This window comes from Aptenodytes forsteri, unplaced genomic scaffold, assembly GCF_000699145.1.
Source record: "Aptenodytes forsteri isolate BGI_AS27 unplaced genomic scaffold, ASM69914v1 Scaffold227, whole genome shotgun sequence".
Classification (NCBI taxonomy): Eukaryota; Metazoa; Chordata; class Aves; order Sphenisciformes; family Spheniscidae; genus Aptenodytes; species Aptenodytes forsteri.
Genome location: NW_008795365.1, coordinates 4,051,338 through 4,056,577, shown reverse-complemented (window position 1 = coordinate 4,056,577; position 5,240 = coordinate 4,051,338).

Here is a 5,240-nt window from a genome sequence, read left to right as displayed (position 1 = left end):
TCTTTTTTTTTTTTTACTGCTTGGTTGATTTTTCTTCTCTTTGATCTTTTATATTCACGTAAGCTGTAGTACTTTAAGTACCTTTATTCCAAAACTCATGGGTCCTCTTTACTGGAAGTTTTGAATAAAACCTATTGTTACTGCTTACATTTGATTAAAACCTTGTCTTGTCCACTTCTTAGTAGACTCTTAACAAACCAGATAAAGATATGGTCTTGGAGGAGGAACAACTAGAAATGAAGGTACGCTGAGCTTAGACATTTATGATTAGTACAGGTTAATAACCCTACTAAACTCAGCATATGAGATAAATGAGCACTCTAGAGAGAAAGATTTCTTAACCAGGCAAGATTAGAATGGATGCAGTAACACTGAAGTATCCTAGCCACTTAGTTACATTTCTGTGAGATTTCAACATACAGTATCTGTATGAGAAGAGATTTTGCTGAGGTTGCACCGTCAGCGGGCTCTCGCTGCTCCTTGCCATGGTTGTGGTGAAGAGCCTCTGTGCTCCTTTCCCCATACCTCTGCCTTTGTTCTGGGGAGAGGCGAGGGAAGGACTGTCCCTTTGCAGCTGCGAAGTGTCTGTCAGGTGCTGGGATGATGGAGTTGGAGAACCTGGGGTTGACTGGAGATCCAGTGCCTGTGCCTGGCTATAATGGACCATGCAGTGTTAACAGGAGCATGAGGAAAAGCTGAGCAACAGAGACGAATGTGTGTTCAGCCAGATGTATGCATGTGTATGTCACTGTAATGAGTAATAGCCCTTTTTGGAGAATGAGTCAATCCCATCTTTTTCTCTCTTTTTTTTTTTTTTTTTAAGTTAATTCCATTGCTTGGTTCAGTATACGTTTTTAAAACTAACCCTTCTTCCCCTGCTAAGGGGAAAAAAAAATCCATAATGGTCAAGTTCCCTATTTAGGAGAACTTGATTAGTGACTTTTTTGTATTTGTAAGTTCCAGGAACATTTTTTTTTTTTTTTTTTAAATTCAGTTTAACATACATTTTTCATAAAGAAGCAGTCATAGCACAAATGTAAGTCTTAAAAGTAAGTAAAATTTAAAGATGACCAAAAAGAGAAAGAATGCTGTTTGCTGTTTGGTCACTGTCTCTGTTTTTTCCATCTTCAGCCCCTGCTACATTAACTCCCAGATGTTCCCAGCCAGTTTCCTTCCTTTTGTTGGAATGCAGCACTGAGGTAGCGACTTTTTTTTTTTTTTTATCAGTGCTGTAACCATCCATCATGCAAGTCTTAAGAGTGTTTCTATTTGGATGTTTTCATATTTGGATGACCTGTGCAAGTTTTGGTAGACTTTGAAATAGCTTTGGAGTAAGAAAAGACAGTTTTATGTTGTGACTTCTTTTGAATGTTCATGTCTTATATGTTTTGGGCTGTAATGCCTCTCTGTTTTTACTAAACAGGGATTAAAATCAGAAAATGCTAGCTCTGCAGCGTCTTAGAAACTTTCAGTGGTAATACTTCTGCAGGGTCCCAGGTTTTGTAAGTTCCTTCTGTTGTGAATTTTTCTATGCTGTTGATACTGTTGAAGTGCAGTGTATCTAATACTTTCTTTACCTGTTATCCAGCTTTTTGTTTGTGTTGAGGAGACATTAGGTGTAAGGAAAAAGTGTACCTTCATATGATGGCACAAAGTATCCCAGCTGCACTTTATTAAATAAGCTGGGTGGATTGGAATAGCACCTGAGACTAATAGCCAGGAAAATAGGAGGTAGAACAGAAGTTACCTTGGAGGAGGCAACTGCTGGCCTGAGGCTCTTGTGAAGATTTTTGGAGCATCTTGGAGAAGTTTTCGTACTGATTTGCCCTACTTCAGATAGTTGGAGTTAGAAAGCTGGAAAAGGCACAGGACAAGACAGAAGGAAAAGAGTTTCTTGCTGACCTCTCACAAAACAGAGAATGATGAAAGCTAGAAACTTGGAGAGAGCTTACAGTGTCAACTCTGTAACCAGGTGAGTCCCTGCTGCTTATTTGGTTTTATTTCCCCATCGTTTCCTGGGTCTAGTCTTCTGAACAACAGAGTTAAACACAGAAGACACTACTTCAAGGTGAAAAGCCAAGATGGTCCCTGTTAGGAGAAACTGAAAAGGTATGGATAACTGTTTTAGAAGAAGAATTGAGGAAAAGCAGTGAACAGTAGATGTGGAGACAAATACTTCCATGGAGCTGAATGTGTTTTGAAATCTGTGCTTTGCCTTTTAAGTGCTGGAAAGAAAATAATTCTCCCCAGGTGGAGATGACTTTTTAACCATGCAGAAGTCTCTGGTGAACCTTTAAAAGGCTTGATGAAAGCTAAGAGAGGTAGTCATAGTTACTTGTGTGGTTTTAGGAAGGTATAGAGAGAAATAATTCATGTTTTAACATATCCTGTATCAGAATCATGGACCTGATCTTCTAATGCTCACTAACCTGGTATTGCTATCTAGTTTGATAAAGCCATTCCCTTACTGAATCATTTCTCTTGCTACCGTAGCTATGTTTTCACAACTGCAGTTGTCTTTTCTAGCTTCAAAGAATGTGGTTCTGTGACCATCATTGTTTAACGACAATAAATCAATGCAGAGATGGCTGAAATTTATATGGCCCTTTCTTGGTGTGCCTATCTCCTTGATTTTTTTTTTTTTCCTTTGTCTTGCCACACTTTAAACCTTTGATGGACATCTTGGAAGTTAGCTGTGTTTTGGTGGTCTCTTTATTAATTGCTGCTGGTTCATTCTGCTCAGCACACTGTAGCCTCTTATTCTGCTCTTGAGATTCATGATTCATAACTGTGAACTGGCAGTCACCTTTTTCTGGATGTGTGCCTAAATATACAACATAACTCTACCATCACCAGTCATGGTAGAGCAATATATTTTTTACACGCATCATCTCACAGTTCATTTTCTTTAAATATATTTGTAATTCTGTACGGGAGAGAAGTGAAAATGGCTTTTATTTTACTCTGTCCCCTTCTGTCCTTGACTTAAACAGCTCAATGAAGAGAGACACTCTTGTCATGTTATCCTTTTAGGGGACGTTCTGTCTTTGTTCCCTAAGCCCCCCTCCCTGACTCCTATATTCTTGATGACTTTCCTTTTTTTTTTTTTTTTAAACTCTTTGCAAATAGCTTTTTGTCTGATTCTTTTCTCATACCCGCTGGACACTGTATGTTTCAGACAAAAAGCCCTCTACAGTATGCTTGCCAAAGGCAGGTAAAGAATTACAGGTTGCTGTAGGCACTGGAAGCCACCCATAAAGGTATGCATGCTTCACAGGCGCCACTTTTTCAACCCCTGCTGTCTCAAATGCTTTTTGGAAGAGGAAGGTGAAGTGAGACAGGCTCATGCTATTGGATTTCACTTTTGCTTGGGATTATTGTTTTTACAGTTATTAAGATTTCCTTCCCTTCTCCCTACGGTATTATATCACTTGGTTTGCATCTGACTGAAATGACAGAAATTGTCAGCCAGGGTGCTCAGGCTTTGTATTTAGCGGTTGTGTTCCCTGACTGCTGCCTTCAGCTTCACAAGCAAGCCTTGCACTTGTTCTCGTCATCTCTCTCTCCCAACAGGCTCCAGAATAAATAACTTGTGTGGTTTGTAGAACGAAGCTCCTGTACTCTCCACTCACCTTGGTGACTTGCTCAGACGGGAAACCTCTGCACAACAAATGAAGCTGTGTAGCTGGGACCTGGCTCTCATTCGCAGGGGCTGCTGATACGTGTGGGCTGGCTGAAGTGGTCCTTGTTCCCAGGGGCTGTCATCCTCGTGAGGTGCTGTGCCTGTTCCTGTGCCACCGCAGGTCACATGTCTGTGTGGTGCGGCAAACTGCCACCGGTTTGTCTGTACATTCACGTGCTGCAAACTGCTGAGGCGGAGGGCTCCGATTTCCCATTTTTGTTTAGTTTAGTTGAGGAGGCTGACAAGGTGGCTCCTATTTCATTCATCCCAGCTGTGGGAGATGATGATCTCTTCAGCTCCAACAGCTATGTCTGACGGTATATGGTGAATTGGTTTTCATGAGGCAGTTCCAATGGAGAGACAGCCTCCTGATCAAGCCTGTTGCAAACACAGAAGTAACTCCAATAAGATTTATGATGTAAGCATCCCCTGGGCTTGACGTGGGTACAAAGATGAGCAGGTCTATTGCAGTGAATGGACAAGATGGGTGTAGTTTTTACTCAGGTCTGATAAATGCTTTACAGTTAAAAATGGCATGTGGATCCTCAGTGTATGTTAACGTGTCATGTGCAGCTGAAATCATCAAAAGTAGTGTCAAACCCCCAAATTTTACAAACAGTCCAAAAGTCTGGAATTTGATTCGGTCATCTTTCAGGAATGTAAAAATTTTTATTCTAATGGGTGCAGATTTGTAGTTTTCTCTTAGGAACTGGTTTGCGATTTCCCCTTTTCATCCTGCTGCTAAGGTATGGGTTGAAAAATCTGTATCATCTCTTCATGATCCTGCCAGCTCATCTGAGACTTTAAATCCGTAACGCTCAGAGGAGGCTGCTGTAGGTAAATTTCGAAGAAGTGAGCACCTTCACATGCTTCAGATTGTAGACAGGACTTAAGATCTCTCATAGCAGTGATAAAAACCTGCCACTTACAACTCTGTATCGTAGTAAATGTAAAATGAGCTATAATTGTATTACAGAGGGGACTCTGCACATGCCAGGCAGGCTTTCCTTGCTCAAAGAGTTTGGTTTAAGTGGACAGGTCACTTGCTTGGGTGTGGTGGGAACAGCACAGTTTGCCTTTGTAAAAAATATTCTAACTTCCCTATTGCAGCTTCTTTCTTTCCCCGGTATCCCTGTAACATGTAAAAACATTCTTTTATATGAAGAAAAATGGTGTGCCTAAATACCCCTTCTCTTACCCTTCCTTATATGTAGACTTTGAACTTCTTGGTTTTCTGTTCCTTTAGATTACTGAGTCGAACTTAGTACAAGCAGGAGAATGATACTTGATGTGTGTAGTGCTGCAGTAGGACTTACTATTTTCCCAGAGCACTTGGTTCTTGGCAGGAGAGCAGGGTCTGTCTCACCTCTGAGCCCTTCACTTCTGCCTTCTGTTGGTACTTTTGGGACTGGTAATCCTGAGCGTTTTCAGATATATATGTGGAGCCTGGAAGATGGCTGCTGTCCCATCAGATATTTCTTCAAGCTTGTGGACCAGTCTCCTCAAGTCAAAATCACCATAGGCTGTAGTGCTGGCAACAGCACTATTTAAAAACTGG